The 20,349-nt window shown below is 39.7% G+C and overlaps 1 protein-coding gene across 2 annotated transcripts in view; it reads right to left on the minus strand.

Moving 5' to 3' along the window:
• Positions 1 to 17,484, minus strand: part of thrb (thyroid hormone receptor beta) — a 69,383-nt gene extending 51,899 nt beyond the window's left edge. For both annotated transcript variants that reach the window (XM_079288098.1, XM_079288097.1), the window contains exon 1: positions 17,205 to 17,484. The gene's annotated coding sequence lies outside the window, so the exon portion shown is untranslated. The remainder of the gene's footprint in view (positions 1 to 17,204) is intronic.
• Positions 17,485 to 20,349: the final 2,865 nt, after the last annotated feature.

Raw genomic sequence — 20,349 nt, forward strand, 5'->3', positions numbered from 1 at the left:
CAGGGACATTGATTCAAAGTATAGCGTGTTCAGCCGCAAATCATTGGTGAGCAAGTCAAAGGCACCAGATTTGTGACTGGAGAAATAGAAAATAAAATTAAAAAAAATAAATGTTTTTTTCCTTCAACAAAGAAGCCAAAGTTCTACAATATTACATGTTAAACACAAGTAACTGTAGAAAACATTGCCAAAATAGAATACAGCCTAAAATCGGCACATTTCAATTACAGGAACTATCTGATCAAAGAATAAGCAATCACATCTCCCAGTTTTCCCTACTCTGTGCCACTGACACATTTCGTTTTTTACCAAGATAGCACTGAGGTTCGATTCTTAAATTAAGGACAAAACAGTAACACAAGCGTTACAAGAATTGGACTAAAACCTGATTTGGGTACATTTCAGCAGATCCCTACATGGGCAGGAATGAAAGGGAAAAAGGGAGTGAGACTCACCTGTAGTGGTGTCAGCGTTTTATTATCACAATCCAGTCACATAGAAGAGAGGGAAAGGGTGCAACATCAGTTTATTGCACAGTAGATCACTGCACATTACATTCAGTAAGTCAACACTCGTCCGACGCAGAACCCCAGTCTCTGGAAAACTTGGAGAATTTGTTTTTGAGGATGGAACGCCAGACCGCACAGTCCGACTCAGTTGAAGTGGTCAGAGTATATTTCAAATCAGTGTTGGGTTCGACTTTAAGCCCTTCATTCAACTCTATGTTTGTGAAACAAATAACCACACACTGAATAGATGACATATCTGTGCTCAGCGAAGGACGGTGAAGGATGCGTGTGTCCGCATAAAGGTGGCCATATTATCAGCGCTCTGTCGGATCCACATGGGAAATGACACCAGTAGCTTGTTCCTGTTGTTCAGTCATATATGATCCAATATTTTACGACCATCTTTTACAATCCATGCTGGGCTTTTCCGGACAAAACATAGTTTTAAAGAATCAACACTTTATCGCAGCACATAGAAAAGAATAACACAAGGTCAAAGGCACCAACGCACTCTAGTTGGAGCCAATCGGCGTCTGTCAGGGGTAAAATTAGGTGCATATTCAAAGCAGGCGAGATGGATGACGCAAATAGATTAAATTACAGCTGTCTGCAGGAGGAGGCGGGGGAGGAGGAGGGGGGGGGGGGGTGCTGCCAAATGATGTAGCTGCCAAGAGCAACAACAATGTTGGAAGTGTCACTTAAGCTCCGTTTGTCCTGTGATTAACTGCACAGATTGCCAATGAATTCAATCAACAGAATAATTCTTAGCTCGGGTTCTCCTGCGGTGTTTAATAAAATCCTTAAAGTTGACATTCCATCCAAAATTGCGGTAACTGCATCAGTCATGTGCAAGCGATTTGTATTTCCTCTTAAAATAAATCCAACAATCCAACATTTTCAACAACAAGGTAATTCAAAGTGCTTCACATAAAACCATTAAAAGCATCAAAACATAAGGCAAAAGACAGTGTAAGAAATAAAATACAGGAGTCAAATGCAGGAAATTGATTAATATATTAATTGAATGTGGTTCAATTAAAGGCAGCAGCAAACAGAAAAGTCTTCAATCTTGATTTCAATGAGCTGAGGGTCTCAGCAGACCTGCAGCTTTCTGGGACTGTTTGTTTGTTTGTACTAAAGGGATAGTTCAATATATTTTGGAAATTCAGGTGTTTTCTCTGAGAGTACAGCGCTGGAATCAGGACGTGGTTAGCCTGTTGTAGCTTAAGAAGGGGGGAAACAGCTGTCCTAGTAATCAGTGAACTTGGTGTTGGTTGGCGTACCATGAACGTCTGGCAACCATGAACGTCTGCATAAGATTTAATGGGTATCCATCAAACAGCCATTGAATTATTTCAGTCTGGACCAAAGGGGACCAACTGACAGAGGGGTAACATTGGCATCCCTCAAGCAATGGCAGAAGTGTAGCCAAAAAATGATGAAAACCAATTTAGAGCTAACCCTGAGTTACCCACCAACTGTTGGGTCAACTGGTGTCAAAGGCTTCTCTTGTTGTGAATCTAGCAAGATACACAAGTAGTAGTAGTAGTAGCCGCTTGTACTGTAAAAATCCATGAAAAAAAACACATTTGTGTTCTCTCATTGAAACAACTACTAAAATGTACAATCGTAGCAATAACATAATGTAAAAAGTATGACAGTTAAAAGTAACAGTGTTCCTGCTACCAAGGCTAGAAGAGGATTAGCCTTCTAAAAAGAAGATTAGAGATAGTGTAGGCTACTTAATGCGCAGCAAATTAAGCTCATCACTGCCTCGTCATCAGGGCATACTCTCCAATGGTACAATACTATGCTCTCACATTGTTTCCTCAGCCTGTATGAAGGATATTCTATTTATTTGGCTGCCGTTATGTTTTCCAAGGCTGTAATCATGGAATACTGTATTTATAAATGTCAAGGACTACACGGAGCTAAAAAGTTCAACTTTTCTATTGTTTGTTCTTCTGCTTTGTGATTTAGTATTTTATATTTTTGAAGTTATTTCACAAAATCTTGTTTGGTTTTGCACCACAAGGCTACCACAGCTAATGGCTTGCGGTTGAAGAGCTCAGGTCAAGGCGTCTGGAAATTGACCAAATTGCACGTTCCCAGAAAGCAACAGGCGTGTGCAAGAGAACAAGGACAAATAGCAAACAAAAAAATAAAAATATCAATTTGGTGTAAGAGACAACAGCTACAGCTTTTACTTAAAAACCTGTGTGCAGGCACCCTGCTTGTCTTTTATATTGGAAAAACACTAAGTGTGGCTGTCACACTTGTATTTGTGTGTGTGTGTGTGTGTGTGTGTGTGTACATGTTTTTCTGGGAACTGCTGCACAGTTTGCTCTCCTCACTGAACTTTACATTTGTATGCTGCACAGTAACCTCTGTGATCAACAGCAGTCTTTTTCAATCCGCAGGGGTCCCTCTTAGAGAAATGTCAAAGAACTTTTTTTTCCCCTTTTCAATCAAAATACAACACACATTAGTTACAGGCTGTTTTGCCACAATGCCAATTAAAAACGGTCAACCTCGGAGGCTAAGTAAGTTTAGAGCGCACTGCTAAACTTTTAAATAAGACTGAGGCCGCAGACAGTCAATACTTTGAATCTTTGTTCAGCAGTTCATTCATCTAAATCACTGATGTATACCTGTGTCGCAGTGAGCTTCAATGCATTTAATAAATAAAAGACATTCTGAAATATAGACAAATTATATGAATTCACGAATAAACCAAACCAAAAAATCAATTCATTATGAAATGTTCTTAGCTAATAACAATAGTTGTACCGATGTGGATGATGGCGTTCCATATCACACATGGGTGTTGTGGTGAAGGCATCCTGTGTGCTGGATTTCTTTCACTTATGGACAACGCAACAACGCATGCATTCCTGTATCGTTTCATCTGAAACACAGCCAAATACCACATCCATCTGATCCATCTGCTCCCAATACATTTGAGCATCTACAGTGTGCCTCAGAACACAAGAGCATTAATGGGGCTTTGATACATTCAGCACATGTCATGCTTTGTCACGGCCCTTTTATCAAACCACTTGCATCAGAGAGAGTGTCGCCAATCACACCACATGCAAACAAAAACCCCGCTCAAAGCTTTTCTAATGCATTCCCAGCAAACCAATAAATATTTATTCAAGTTCCAAATGTTTGACTCGAAAACCAAAACAGATTGTGATTTAAGCTCCGATTTTCATTTTCCACACCAAAGCAGATTTCATTACAGTGATTAGCGGCCGTAAACCGACAATACGCTAAGGACTGATTGCGGTAAAAAGGTCAAGGTACGGGGAAAATAAATCTGCTTTAGTCTCAAGCCAACATTAAGAGGAGGGCTGTGGCAGAAGCACTAAAGCCGTTTCTTTACTTATCAGCCATCTCCCAGTGAATCATCTGATTACTTAGATGTCTAAATCGAATTAGCCAAATGAGTCTTCTTTGAAAATCCCCCTGCAAAGAGAGAACTGGGATTTATTTCAACAAAGTCCCAATGTCTCCAAACAAACACCTCACAACAAACACGCGCCATCTTTTAAATCCATTTCCAAGGTGTCGAGTACAACATTGACTGTAGACTTCCTCTGCAGCCGTGCATAGACAATTTAGTTTATCCATTAAGCTAATCTCCAAAGCCCATCTTTCAAAATCTATTTGACAAGTAAATATTGTCTGAAAAAGAACCACTCACTCAGAACTCAGTGTTTTGTCTTCATTCTTTGCTCTTCACGTGACTTTAACTTGAACAGACAACCCCACACACACACACACTCATGTACTAGGGACTGACATACGGTATAGGGAACAAGAAGAGAAAAAAAGAAGTAACAGGAAGAGAAAGCAGAATGACAGGGACGAGTCGAGTGCACCTCATGGCAAAGAAAGTCAACAGAGAATACTAAGATTGGCCAACCTGTGTTCCTCTTCACAATCTTACATACAGATCCATAGAGAGTCAACATGACGCCAAAAAACAAACAAAAAAACAAGCCAGTTTGCCTGAAAGAGAGTAGCATCCAGGGCACAGTGCGACAGCTTCCTTTCTGCTTTCTGTTTCACTTCCTTCTGTCTAAGTGTCTGGCTCTGTGATATGCCGAGGGAGGATGGGAGGAGGATGAAGAAGTATGACTGGAAACAATATGGCTGCATGGTGTTGATCTTTTTATTTTTTTACTATTTATCATGGTCGTTCATTACATAGCTGATAAGACTTTTTTTTTTCTGGTATTCTGTACAAAAGTGTAAACTGCATCTGGTATAAAAGCGAAGTCCCAGGTGGTAACCTCTTAAAAGTGAAGCCAATCCTGAGAAGTCTTAAACTTTGGGGGGGGGGGGGGGGGGGGGGGGGGTCTTTCCAGGGTCTTACTCCTCTGGTTGCAAAAAAGTCTGATTGTAAATACAGCATGATGTTCATTTGTTAAACTATGGTCTCATTTAGAGTTAAATAGACATTGAAGCAGGGTACGTTTCAGGCCGTGGCTACCTTGTGATTGACAGGTCGCTACCAGCGCGATGTCTGGTCCGGGAGTTATCCATGTTTTTTGTTTTTCTAACAACTACAACCCATTCAAAGTATGTTTCAGTTCATGAAGGTTGATTGGAAAATGTTTGGTTTCCTAAAATGTCTTGTTCAGCATTTGGTTGTACTTAGCTCCACCTACTTGCGTCACTTCTAGGAATATTTTTTCTGGAACTTTCAAAAATACATGGAAAGACAGATCACCAAAATAAATAAGTGTAATTGGAATAAAGATCGAAAAACAACACAATGATCAACATTATTTTGTGTCTTTTCTTTGTGATTGACCACCTCATCTTTCCAATATGTTGTAGCAGTCAGAATTCCGAATTTTCCCAGAGACAGCACAGACTTACCGGTAAGTCCCGCTATGGGAACAGTTTGCTACGAATTCTGTGCGAGGGTCAGTGAGCGCTCATCTCATGAAAATCCATTTTCCTTGTCACTGCTTGGTTTTCTGTCAACGAAATTCTCAAAAGCCCTTTCATAGCAGTTTGTCTCAACTCCAGATCCTCTTTCAACATCTGGAGTACGGTACATACAATGGCTGTAAATGAAAAACTTTTGTCGAGCAATTCAGGCATAAAGCTTTTAAATTAAGCTGGCGGGCCATTTCTCTGCCTAAGCAATTATTTTACGATGAAGCCAATCAGTTTTTGTGCCTGGAGTCTTTTTTTGAAAGATGAGGTTTAAGTGGATTAACATCGGAATGACATCATGGAGCATCGCCAAAACCCTCTCAAAACAGACTTGAGTTTACATTCTTACACATTTATTTTTCAATTGAATCATGTTGGTGCTGAAGCATGACTGTTCAAGTTCAAGTTCTGTTGCAGATTAGAAGGTAAACCACCTCACAATATCATCCTTCTATATTTTTAACAGGGGTGTGTCCAGGACTTTTTCCACGTCTACGCCAGGCCGCAAAACTGTTTTTAAGTAATAATTCATGCCAGAAGTAACATCTTGATATTTTTTTACAGGTCTGTAGGATTTATATAGATACTGTCAGAAGCTTGGCTCCTTACAAGGGCCAACTGGTGTTTGATGCAGTGAATGTTTTCAACGAGAAGAAAGTCAGATCATCTGCTTTTTAGTCGAACACAACTTTGTTCATTTAACCCACCTCTCGGTCAAACACTGATTCAAGCCTCAAAGAAGTAAAAATGAAAAAGAAGGTTTTAAGCGCAATCCATTACACCTCATACCAGAACTTAAATCACCCCCGTCTGAATACCTACTCCTGCTGTTGGTTTACAAAGCACTGAATGGTTTAGGGCCAAAATACATCTCTGATCTGCTGCTACCTTATGAACCATCCCGACCCCTCAGGTCGTCTGGGACCGGTCTACTTTCTGTTCCCAGAGTCAGAACTAAACATGGAGAAGCAGCGTTCAGTTTTTCTGCTCCACATATCTGGAACAAAGTCCCAGAAAGCTGCAGGTCTGCTGAGACCCTCAGCTCATTTAAAGCAAGATTGAAGACTTTTCTGTTTGCTGCTGCCTTTAATTGAACCACATTCAATTAATATATTACTCAATTTCCTGCATTTCTGCATTTTACTACTGTATTTTATTTCTTACTGTGTTTTTTAAAAAATGTTTTAATCCAATGAATGTTCTTAATTGTTTTGAAATCTCATTTTCTTTTGCTTTATGTTTTGATGCTTTTAATGGTTTTATGTGAAGCACTTTGAATTACCTTGTTGTTGAAATGTGCTATACAAATAAACTTGCCTTGCCTAAGAAAAATGTCTGAATGTTCAGCTGCTAAATGCTCCACTATGTTCACCAGATGCTAAATGCATCCGTCTGGTGTTAGTGTGGTCTGTAAAACCAAAACAACAAGCTAAAAGATGCTAACACGTTCTGTAGAGCCGAGGGAAACTGCACAGTTGAGGGATAATTCCTTGTGGGTTTATCGCTATAAGTGACACCATTCACATTACACACAGTCATTTGATCCATTGATAACAAAAAAAAGGCAGCGAGCCAGGGCAAAGTTGGAGTGGCTTCAAGTTTTCGTGTCCTAGAATGACCGAGCCGACGCTTAAACTTGAGTTAGAGATCACAGCTAACCAATAATCCCCTTCAAGTCTGACAAAAAATTTAGAGGATCCGAAAGGATAAATCTGCTCAAAGCTAAGGAGTCAAGAAGACTCTGAAAACATCTACTGTATTTCAGCTAAAAGTTCCAAACCAGCATTCTCATTTTTTGTTTATTGATGGCACAGAATCTTGCCTAATCAGTTTCAATTTAAGTGAAAGAAAGAAGGGTCGTAAAAAAGCTTCGGGAAGCTCAGTCATTTTTGGCATTTAACTGCAGCCCTTATCATGGGAGAGAGGCCACAGCAGCAGGACTCGCACAGACTGTTCCAATGTTACAGCCTGCCAGCCTTCAGTCAAAAGGAAAAGTCTTTCTAGTTGACTCGTGGCCCTGAACCATGCTCCCAGAACTTAAGATACTAAATATTGGTAGGTATTCTGATGTTACTGCAGATATCACTTCAATGGCTTTCTGTTTTCTATTAAAATAACACCTTACAGAACTTTTTTTCCATTCAGTGGCTCTCATGAAAGACCTCCAGTCAATAGAGCTGGAATGATAATTGCTGCACTGTCACGCTTTCATGAGCGCACCAGCTGATCATCCGCTCTGATATGAAGGTCAGGCACAATTAAAGCGTCTACTGCTTGATTTGAACGAAAATAAATATGCATTCACTGAGCTTTTCAAAGCCCCGTCGCTCAGAATGACCAAATGAATGAGTTAACATTGACATTAGTATTCTGCTTATTAGCAGGTTTGAGAAGAGTTTGGGTCGTGTTTGGTCATGTAAATGTCCTTAAAGTCGTTTTTTGAGAGAATCTATTGTGCTGTAGCTCGAGAACTCCGAATTAATGAGTGAGTGTATTGCAAAATCTGCACGGCGGCGCACCAGAGACAAGTGGAAGTTGTTTCTGACAGCTGCAGAGTATGCGCAGCCAGCCAAACATTATACCACCCGCCACAGTTGGTCAAGAGTCCTGCCTCCTCGTCACTATAACATTTTCCACACTGAAGTAGCGGAACATGCCACTGAAATACTTTCTTGTTGACAGACGCTGCTGTTGAAACGCTTGGAATCTGCTTTCACATTGATGCTTTTCTTCAATAGTGGATATTTTAGCATCGATACAAACAGTATAATTCAGACACCAAATCTATTATTATATTTCAAATAGTTTTGGCCCCAAGAGAAGAATTAAACTGCCATTTCGTAGATGTCGCCACACAGTTGCATGACAAGGCGGAATACTGCAGGCCCTGGGATTTTAAATTGGTTTTCCAGTCCACAAACAGTAAGTGACCCTTCACGGTGCATTTGCTCTACATATTTTGGAAAGCCATTTTTCTTTGGACCCTCTGCAGTCGACTCAGTGCTTCGATTGAAAAGGTTTAAACTCAGATTTGTCGGTTCAAAGTATGTTCAGCAGATAACCCATGATTCGATGTGCTAACCCAAGGCTATCCTTCCATTTCTATGATGAACATTTCAGAATTTCTTTGCAAAAGCAACACACTTGTTGATTCCAGCTTGTTATAGATGTTATTGTGCACTTGAGATTGAAACAGGAAGATGTTCCTATTTAACAATGACAGTGATTTATTATATTTATATTCAACTATTGCTCAAAGGCACCTTTGTCTCTTTCTGCCCTTTCACTTGTTGGTCTGGTTGTACAGCATTTTGTTCTCCATGTACAATCAAGCTTTTGTGGCATGGCGAGTCCAAACTTTTGAACGATAATGTCTACGTAGGTCTAAATGGTACACAAAGTATCTGACAAATATATAATTATGGTGACAGAAAACCAAATATTAAAAGGAGTTGAGGGTAGCGGTGCTTTCAGTTCTGATGGACAGTTGGGAGTTTGCATCTGCAATGGCTTAGCTTGGTGATGGAATAATCCTTCAGCATAGTCTTCATCCACACCAGTAATCTTTGGTGGCTTTTTCAGGATATCTAGTGATCTATTTAGTTATCAAAAGAAGATCACATAGCATAGCCTAAATATGTGTGATTTGGTTGAAAAAGTATTTCAGCGATACAGTAGCTAGTTTTGGGGAATGTTACTGTTTTTACCCACTTTCCCAGAGTCATAAAGTACTAAATGCCTTAGAAACAACCTTTTGCATGTAGTACTCTGAAGTTATGCTATTCTGGCTCAAGTGGTGATGAGATTAAATCACCAAAGGACCTTGCGATAACCCCACGGAGTCAGTTAGACCAGAGAACTGGCAACATAAGGAAACAACCCCACAAACTGCTGCCATATTCTGATTCAAGCATCCTGATTGGTTAATTAAAGTATGTGAAATTACTTATTTCCCCAAATGCAAATAAGTGAGAACAGAAAGATCAAAACTACAAAATCCAAAATCTCTAATGAGAAACAACCAAAAATGATATAACTTTTGGTAAATGTATGCAGTTTATAATGACAAAGGGTAAAAAAACTGATACGCAATCAAATCAACACTTTTGTGTTGTTAATATGAATCTCTTTAAAAGAATACGTTTGTGTGCTGCAACCGGTTTTAATTTAGTTACGGGAAATCTCTGCTGAGGAAAAACTTAAGTTAGAAATGTTTGAACGTACAAACAACTGGTGCAACAGGTTGCGCTGGGTGCAAGCATTCCTGGACAGATTGAAAGCTACCACACACATTTCAGTACATTCGGTTAAAGAACACATAATCACAGCTACTCGGACACAGATTGTCAGTCAAACGTCTAGTTATTGCAAAGGATGTTGCCGAACAGGGAAGAATAAGCATCTAACTGAAGCTAACATGACAAAAATCATAATCATAGAATCCAAACACAACAGAGCTGCCTGAGATAATCAGATCCATAACAAGTCACGAGTTTAATGATTTCACAGGGTGTTAATCATACGTCCTCGGGGCGTAACGCTGAACTCAAAGAGTAAAACACTGTCAAAACATCAGCGGTATGCATTTCAAATAAAAAGTCTAAAAGTAAAATCCATAACGACAGATGAATCATGTTTCTGAACTGTATGAAGTGTCAGGTACAACAAAGACAGCACGATGTTTAGACTTGGAGAAAGATTAATATCGAGCGACTTGAATCACTTCATATTATTACATCATATTTAAATTATACCAATCGGATTACTGATTATAAAAACAAATGAACGACACTAAACTTGTTTGTAGCGATGCATCAACTCGTTATATTGGCTCTGTCTTGGTGGCGGTACAGAGCCCATCTAATTTGACAAACAAAGCAAGAGTAAACATGTTATACAGACAGGGAGGTCATTGGTTGGACAGTTTTGGAGACAGTCATCCTGCATCATCAGGAATCTACGGTAATTCCGGTGACTGACGGAAGTTTAGTATTTTAATGCTTCAGATGTTTTTTGGTGTCACAAAGAGCTCACAAAGCATTACTAGCATTATTATTAGGTCTATTGTTAGACTACAAATCAACCCTATGTTACGTATCACGACTTCCAGGTAGAGACGGGATTGCTGTGTGTCACACACTTTTTCATGGAGTTAATGAACTTACCAAGTACCCAGAGTCTGATACAAGCACAGCAGTTTTAACAGCTTTTGACCTTTTAAATCAGCGAAAATACCAACGCTAGTATTACCAAATGATACATGGCCTTATACAGACCAACTATAAGGTTGCTTCCTGAACAGATTTCACAATCAGCAGATGGATTCATAAGCAGTTTAGCTTTAGAAATCGTGCAAAAATCACATATCTGCTATCTTTAAACGCTGTGGTTAGTTAACGGCACTAATCAGGCAAACAGAATGTACAAAGTCAAAATGCAAGTGTGTCGAAGCACAGTTAAAGTCTAACTACGTACTCTTCTGTGGCATGGATTGTGACTTTTTTCCCCCAGAAGTTACACTCAGGATTTATTTGAATGCCCAAATTGAAAATGCACATTAAAACAGGTGGCTGGGAATGCAAATGAATCAACTTCATAGCAATTGCTTCCTGCTGTTCATGGAGTTCGACGGTTTCGCACTGGACTGCATTATATAGAGTGCAGCGGCCTCCCATCAGCTCACCGTACTGCATGTAGTTCCCGAGAGAATTAGCCAAATTGTTAAAGGGAAAACCTTAAGTGATTTTGTATCGTCCTTCCATAAATCTGGGAAACTCACAAGAGACAGGTTTTAAAAAGTCAACAAAATAAATGCAGCGGAGACCACATCCTGGCCTCTTGTCCAGCTAGGGTCAACCTCCAAAGTGTCTCGACCCTACGGCTCCCATTAATCAACTCAATATCAATTTACCATTAGACTACGTGTCCACATCTCTTAAACTCTATTCCACCAGCTTGTAATGTCACCATTTCTTGAAGAAGTTCCTTCAAAGTCACAGAAGACATGATGTAACCATTTTCAAAGGTACTCCTCTGGACTAAGTCTGGGATTCCCCTTTAAGTTGTCAAAATGTTCAAGCCCTGCCTTGCTGTTTACCTGTTGACCTACCCGTCGGCCTGCTTGTTTATCCGAGAGCTGTTTGCCTGATTTATCCGACGGCGAAGGCAGGAGTACCTTTCCAACTCTCTACTTATAAAGATCCACTGTTGGAAGGATAGAAATTAACTTGCGGCCATTCCTGAATTTTACAAATGCGAGATAAATTAATTTAAATCAATTTTGTACGGTAAAATTACACATTCAGGCCACAACCAAGCCACATGTGGCGGGGCAGCAGCTGTGGTTCATTGATGAAAACTGTGAGATATTTAGTCGAAGTGATGTAAGCGGCAAAAACAAACTATAAAATAAAAAGAAATTGCAAATAAGAAATTGTCAGTACAATTATTAAAAGGGGAATATATATATATATATATATATATATATATATACACACACACTTTCTTGTTAACACTACACCAAGCCAGTGCAGGAATGTTAATAATCCTTAAATCGTGTACTACTGTAACACCACCTTACAAACCCTTGTAACAGTAATCAAAGCATTTCAGAACAAAGGCAAACGAAGTTAGCTAGCGAACGCTTAATAGAAGTGCACAGACGTCCCATACGGACTCTGTGGATGATTAACATTTCCTTTTACTATGTATAGTAAAATTGTAACGGTGTATCGTTAGTTTCGAGGCTCCATATCATAATGCGATTGTGTATCTACAATTTGGATTGCCATTTTAGTCTTAACAGGATGCGTTTACCTTCGGCTTTAAACTGAAAGATACACGTTTAATTAGTCAGGCCACAATTCAATAATGGTAGTATTTCAAAACGTTACAACACTTTAGGTGCCATATAATTCTTTCCAGTACCATAAAATTGATTTCACTATGGACTGACAAACAACTCAATGTTTTACGAGTGTAACACAGACAGCAAGATCAGATACAGTCACACCACGTTTACTGTGGAATGTATCAAGATTCTCCCATAAGAACAATATGCGACTACGAGCATGTCTGCCTGTACTTGCATGCAAACACACACGTACCAACTTACACAGCCGACAGCTTCATAAGCTAGAGCATAAGTGGAGCAGTGTCGCAGTCCTGGCTTTGAAATCACACCATAGTTTACAGGTTTGTTACTCATTCTATGCGTTATCATATCCTTCAATATGAAGTTACAAATGCCAACAAAAAGCAGCAGCTCCTGCATTATCGCAATCAGTGAAGACAATTGGGTAACAACTCCCCTGCGCATTGTACGTCATGAATCATCTGCCCGTGAAACAAGCCATTTCTATGTCTGGTTCTACGATCCTTTGCTCCACAAGCATCTTCCACACTGTAGTGAAGCACTGTATTGCGAGATGAGATGATCATTTTCCAGCAGAGTGGAAATACACCTGCAACACTATTGCACTTTGATTGTTGACAACACGTGGGACACACCTAATGGCGTAATTTCACTACGCTGTTTGTTGTCATAAAAGCACGACACGATACATTATGGGACTTACACCTAGTGGTCCCTGGCGGTCTTGGCATCATCGTACATTAACTGCACATCAAAAGCACTACGCCTCAGTAAGTCAGTTAGGAAACTCATCAGGAAGACTTTGATGAATTTGAATTGTTTGCCACATTTAATTATGTGCCAAGAAGTTATTACAATCTTCATGACCCACTGCGGACACCAGCAGTGAATATAATAATTGTGGTTGCATATTTCATAATGAGATGTTTCTGGGACGGCACCAATGGCAGATACTGTACCGTCTGTGGATTCAGTGTTTGAAGTGTTTCATGTTCACATAGTAACTAATGCATGGCCTCTGGGAGAAAGTCTTTTAAACCTATATGCAGACATATATTTCAATAGATTAATGTTACTCGAAGCCTTACTGACTTGATATGAAAAAATATCTCCATTCAGAGGGCTGCAATTGTATGATAACTAAATATTCTTAATCCAATATTTGAAATTGAAAAAATGTTTGTATCTTTTTTTTGCCTCGAATCGCTTTGAGTCTTTTGCGAGTCCAATCTGGCCCAATGACTCTACTTCTCACTTGATTTATTACCTCAGTAAACATTTTTAAATACGAGTTTACGGTCTCAATCGCCAGCTTGACCTCTTCTTCAATACAGCATGATGTTCATTTAGTACATCAAGGTCCATAAAGCAGAGTATGCTTTAGGGCGGGGCTTACTGTGATTGACAGGTGGCTGCCACTACCAGAGCTGTATACGTCATCTCCGCATTCCAAATATGGTAACTTCTGTTCATTAGTTGCGAAAAAAAAGGGAACATGGCCACAGCCACAGGCTTCATAACGGCAGTCCACAAACCAGTAGGTGGCGTCACGATGACTACGACCACAGCAGTTGAAATAAATACAAAAAGTTGCAAGGCTTTTCTATAAATTATGCTGTGTTCAATATATGCACACAGCTCATTATGCGTAGGTAGCCTCACCTTTGCTTTGTCATCTATTAGACTGCATTATCCGTTCAGTTGTTACCGATAAACATTAAAGGCTCTTTACGCCCACACAGATGTTTCCACTTCTGATTGGACTCAGGTTGAAGTTGGGAAGTCATGCGAGGCCTCCAAATCGATACATAAACAGTTGTCCAAGTTACTCCCTCAACAATCTGACTCTCATCACTGAATAAGTGACAACACGTGTGTGTGTTCATCATGTATAGGACGTTTAATATTTACCACCCTCAAACTACAGGCCTACAATAACATCCATGTATTATAAATTATACCAGATGAAAAACAATGCTTTTAATTCAATGAATGCGAAGTTTCAAACTGCTGCTTGTGTATTTAGTGAATATACACTTTGGCTTCTGGCTACTGAATTAAATCTCTTTTCTTTTTTTAAGAGTGAATGAAAAAAAATGAAATAATTGCTTTTCATTTAAAATAAGCAATTTAAAGAACTGAAGTGAATCAATTATCTGTAAAAATCAGCTTACGGAGAACCAGGGTGACAGTGTCTGTGGGCCTGAGAGTAACGTAAACGGCACAAATTGAATTAGACAGTTCAAAAAGGTGTTAAACTCGTTAAACACGTTAAACACGTTAAACTCATGCCTCTTTACCCATGTGTTCAACTCGTTAAACACGTTAAACACGTTAAACTCATGCCTCTTTACCCATGTGTTCTGATGCCACTGCATTCCCCTATTTGGTGTCAAGACTTGTTTTCACAACTGTCAGGGCGGGGCATCCATCTAGCAGCCCAACAAGTTCCAACAAATACATCGAAGGGGTAATTGCATTAAACAACCAATACTGCATGGATTTTTTTCCCCTGTTATTAAAATGATTCATAGTAACAGAAAAATAATAAATAAAAAAAACCTGCATCTGGTTCAGAAATTCTCATTAGAAATAGAAGTTAGCTAGTAAGCAAGTAGCTAAGGTACTTTTAGATTATTATGACATTTTTGTTTAAAATAACTTTGCCATAATGGCTTAAAACTAGATAATTTGACAGCAAATAAAATCTGATTCTTGTCATTTAGTGTAAAGGTATTTAGATTTTTAGGATTATGACACAAAATACTGCTTTTTGTCTCCATCTGGAGGTTAAAAAAGGTCAAACATAACAGCCAAAAGAAAGCACGAGCAGCTTTGATCATTACGAGCATGAGAATCTCTATTGCTGGCTCAAATGTTACGCAATTCATAGTTCATGCACAAATCATCTGTTACTTTCAGGGTTCTGCTCTCTCTCTCTCTCTCTCGCAGGTATTTAATTCTGCTCTTACACACCCATGAATGTCTCGAAGGTTGATTTGCAGACTTTGTAGCGCTGAAATTATTTTTGTCCTCTCAAATCTTTTTTCCATCGATATACTTCCATAGGCAGGCTCCCACTAAACAGTGCAGACAGCTGGACGACCTTAAATACCCTCAACTGAGAACTGATGCTGCCTTCAGTAGCTCCTTGGAAACTCCCTTCTTTCATGATGTAATGTATTTGAGTGCTGGTTTGAAAATAAAAATGGCAGCGTCAACTATGAATCAAGTGTTTTATTTCAATGCATTTATGATAAATATATATACATCCAAAATAAATAATAAATAAATAAATACAAAACGTGCACAAGCCAAACATGCTTTAATGTCGAAATATATCATGTAAAAATACTATTATCATTTTAATACAACCCAGACTTCAATTTAAAACTTGATGTCAGGTTATAATCTCACTCACTCCAAATGAAATCAGAAGCTGATGAAGACAATGGCTGAAATGCTTCGTCTGTTGATTTGTTTTACATACATTAACCAAATGTTACTGGTCATTTGTTGTTTTGGCGTGTGTGCTTTTATACATGCAAATTTTTTTTTGCTACACTGGCATAGTTTCAATGCTATTCGACCCTAAACCTCTCATCTCGACACACGGTGAGAGACAAGAAACAACTCCCACAGTCACCTTGCTGAATCGTTCATGCACGAGCACACTTGTATTTTCTGACAGCCTTTGAAGGCACCAATTTATGCTCATATGGTAACATGTCACCTATCATACTGCAAACGACGGCACACATGACATATGATACATACTATCGTTTGAACAGATCTTTCCCCGACATTAATGGCTCATATTCTCCCGGACGAAGCGTTCGCAGACCAACTCAGACTTCAGTTTGTGCAACGTTCAGCTGCACTGGACTGTACCGTTCAGAAGTCCAACCTTTAAGGTCACTAATGCGCCGTGAAAGTATTGCTTATTTTGCGTGCGAGACGTTGAGTGCGTCAGCGAAGTTCATGTTGCCGAAATGAAAGGAAAGGTAAGGAAAGGTAAGGAAAGGTAAGGAAAGGTAAGGCTACGTCAGAAACAGCGAGCTGAAATACATTTGACATGTTTCCGGGTCACATAAGTAAAAGTGAAGCAATCCCTGCAAGACCAGTATTAATACACAAACTGGTGGCCCTTCTGCAGGTTTTGAGGGAAACAACCAACTCTCTTAAGTCTTCCTAAAAGCTAGCCCGGATACGTGCTCTTGTACTGACAGAACCTCGACCCAAATATTTGACAGTTTAACGAGCTCTCGCTTTTAGTTGAAACGAACAAGCCAATAAAACAACTTCAAGGAATGTTTATGAATTGTTACGAGCCAGTGTTCAATTCGGCGTGAATAAAACACGCCAGAAATGTCACAAAATCGAAACTTTTTCGATCAATTCTTTCATTCCGCCATCTCATCCCGACAAAATACACTGTCGTTGGCGTAAAGAAGCGGTGTTGACCAATTTTAAAGTTGAATTATCTCCGTAATTAAGTACTGCTTGTTGGTAAATAGCACTCCGAATTGTCATGTAGACTCAAGTAAATCTGGAAAGGTCTCAGGCACGTTCACCCAGGTGCCCACCGTCTGACGATTAGCACGCCGGCATTGAATTGCCAACAAATTGAATGTCGTTCGGCAAAACATGTTTCCCTCCATTAGGCAAACATGACACATTTGTGGTTATGTTAAAAGCGTGAACATTCATATGAACATGTTGGCTGAGGAAGCGGCATGTACGACCATGTAGCTGTTACACTGTCAAGCAAGCCGCTTTTTTTTTTTCTTCTTTTTCTTTTTTTTTGGAGAGGCTGTCATTGGCTAGACTGTGGTCAAAAATACCCAAAAATGTAAAAAACATACCGCATATGCAAGACGAAGCTCCTATCCAATATTATTTGGAGTCCCAGTGCCTGTGCATTCCTCCTCAACTGGAACCAGTGATGATCTCCGTCGGTTAAACTGGACGGGACACAGCGCCAGGTTTTAACCTGAAATGACCCGCTCTAGTGCATATCAGGCGAGGGCTGTGCGTGTGTCTGTGACTAGTATGCGCTAACAGTGTATGCGGCTACGGGAGTCTGTGCTCTGGACGACCAATACAAAAAATAAAAAAAACTTCCAACATGTAGCCGAAAACCAACATTACACAGCGGCACACTAACGACACTGACAATTGTAGCGCTCCGACTGATCGCTACCGGGGAATCAGAGAGCCGAATCACGGGCAGGAAACGGAACAAAATAAGCCTCGCCCTTATTACAAACTCACAAGTTGTTTTCCTCGCTTTTTTTTTTGTCGATGGCGGTTGGCTGTTCTTACAATTGGCCTGGTACATACTGTTCTAACTTACTGTGTGTTCAACACTGTCTGTTCAAGGAGATCCAGCACGAGGCTTTTTGATGAATTATTGTTGTTGTTGTCATTGTTATTGTTTAGTACAAGGCTATATTATTTATTGTCATATTATTTCAATTAAACTGAAATAATATGACATGCATTTAAACACAATTATATATTTGATTAATAATAAAATATATCTTAATTAACTTTTTCTTTACATAGGTTGGTTTTTTAATCATATTTATTTTACAGATTTTGCAAGTGGGTCCATGCATGCATGTGCTCAACAAATCATAACACACAAAATCATCTCATATAGCTCACCAATCAGTCTAGAGCCCAGCTACCATAAGTGTGTGGGGAACCACAGAGCTGAAATGTGGGTCCCAATCTGGTTTGGCTGCCGGTTCCACGGTAGATCCTCCTCTGTTGGCCCCAGAGAGCTTCATGTGGGATTTGGGCTGCCACTGGGGCCCAGTTTTGTTATTTATACAACAACCATGTGGGCCCCACATTCCACAGCTTCAGCGGGGAATACATGGTCCACGTTGAGCAAATACGCATAACCCATTTGGGCCCCGGCAAAAGCCCGATGAAATCCTTAAAACCCATATGGGGTCACCATGGAACCTGCGGAAAAACCCAACTGGAACCCACCTGTAGGTGGGTGGCACCTGGGCTCCATGTGGTCTTCTGGGTTCGTCCCTTAGTGCCATTGCCCCCTCTTGTTGTAATGGGTTATAGCGGTAAATCTACACTGAACCATGCATTCAATAAATTACTACTGTGAAGCTGAAAATACATCTATCCATCAATTAACTATCGCACATCCTTGAGGGTGATGTGGGAGGAGGGGCTTGGGGCAAATCCAGCTGACATTGGGATTGGAGGCAGGATGCTCCCTGGACATGTCTCCAGTTAATCACAGGGCTGGCACATAGAGACAGGCCGTTCACACTACCATACGGCAGAATGGCTGTTAATAATACAATTCATTACAATTTTCAACGAACAAATATGTAGTCATTCCCCCACTAGCTAACACGGAATAAATCCCAGTCATCTTTCATGCAACATTGTTTCAACTAGATCGCTTTAATTTTTAAAAAGGCTCACGTCAAAAAAAAAACTCACAAATGCCAAAAAAATGTCAGAGCCAAATGCATCTAAAATGAAAGTTTTTTGGAGATATAAATATAAAAAGGCTGTTAAAAATATATACTAAAATGATGAATTGATTTATTGGTAACTTAAGTTAAGTTAAAGCCAGACTACAATATTAATTACAGTTAGACACCTTACATAACAAAGTGACATAATAAAAACAGGCACAACCATTTCAAAATTTCAATTTGAGTAATAGACTTATATTTATTCTGAGTAATTAAGCATGTAATAAAGAGGGGCCTTCCAAAAGGCTAAAGTTTTTGCTAGCTCATGAAAGGCCCTAAAGGGGCCCATTAAGTGGGAACCACGTAACAGAACTCGTAAATGCCCCAAATAGACTAACCGGCTGCAGCCCATGTCCATTTAGCCCACATTTAACCAGAATGGGGCCTGCGTTGTCAGCCTATATGGGCTTGCCACATGGGACCCATGATGTTCAACCCGTGTGGGACCTACAACATTTTCCTAGCCGAAGCCAACGCCCCAGTGGTACCCATGTAGCTCGCATTTCATCCACATGGAGCCCACATGGACATGCCGGCAGGGAGGGCACATTGACTTCTCTGCATGTTGTAACTAACTTCTGAATCATTTTTGACCATCCTTGCTCTGCAATGACTAACTACAGTTATGTGGTATGCTTTAAAAAAAAAAACAAAGACTAAATTACATCATTTCATAAACTTTGCTTCATCTTACATGAATTTATCTGGTGTGGGGGAGGGGGATCTTCTAAGTCTACCTGATAGAAGCAGTTGCCTGCATCTCATTTGCTTCTCAAAACAGTGGATTTAGTGTTGGATGGACTCTCATGGCAGAGTTACAGCGTCCAGGTAAATTATTAGTGGAAGGTTTCAAAGTCTTCTGGCAGCGATTTGTGAATGTCCCTGTCATGCATATGACACTGAGCAGTGTGTGCAGCCCTGTTTGCTCACCTTACATCAACTTTTCTTTCGTGTACTGTATGTTTAACTTGGACGCGCTCCAAGTATGTAGAAGGATGCTGGTTTGACTGCTTTTTATGCAGGAGTCAATGTTTGACACCAATTATGACTGACACTAAGAGGACAGAGAAGCTTGCTGGATATATTATCTGCCACTCTAAGACATCCAAAAGATGTATGACATCTATGGAAAACTGTATTTTATTTAAATCCATTTACCACCAGTTATGTGGATGTCCTATAGGTGCTGACGGTAAATATAGTAGCATGCTATATTGACCCAGACGTTTCTCTTTGACACCAAACTAAGACAGACTTAATTGCCTTGTTGACTCGTACAATACACGTCATTGAAACAAACAACATGAAACTCACCAAACAAGTCTTTCCACTGCACTGTTGGGTTTTTTTTTGAATATATCCTTAATTCATAGAGCAAGTGAATTAATTACAGCGATAACAGCTGAATATCTGAGTCAACCCAAACACTTTAAAATGTACACTGGAAGAAATCCTCGCCCATTACATCCTCTGCACTCATATTTGGGAATTC

The sequence above is a fragment of the Melanostigma gelatinosum genome, assembly GCF_949748355.1.
Source record: "Melanostigma gelatinosum genome assembly, chromosome: 17".
Classification (NCBI taxonomy): Eukaryota; Metazoa; Chordata; class Actinopteri; order Perciformes; family Zoarcidae; genus Melanostigma; species Melanostigma gelatinosum.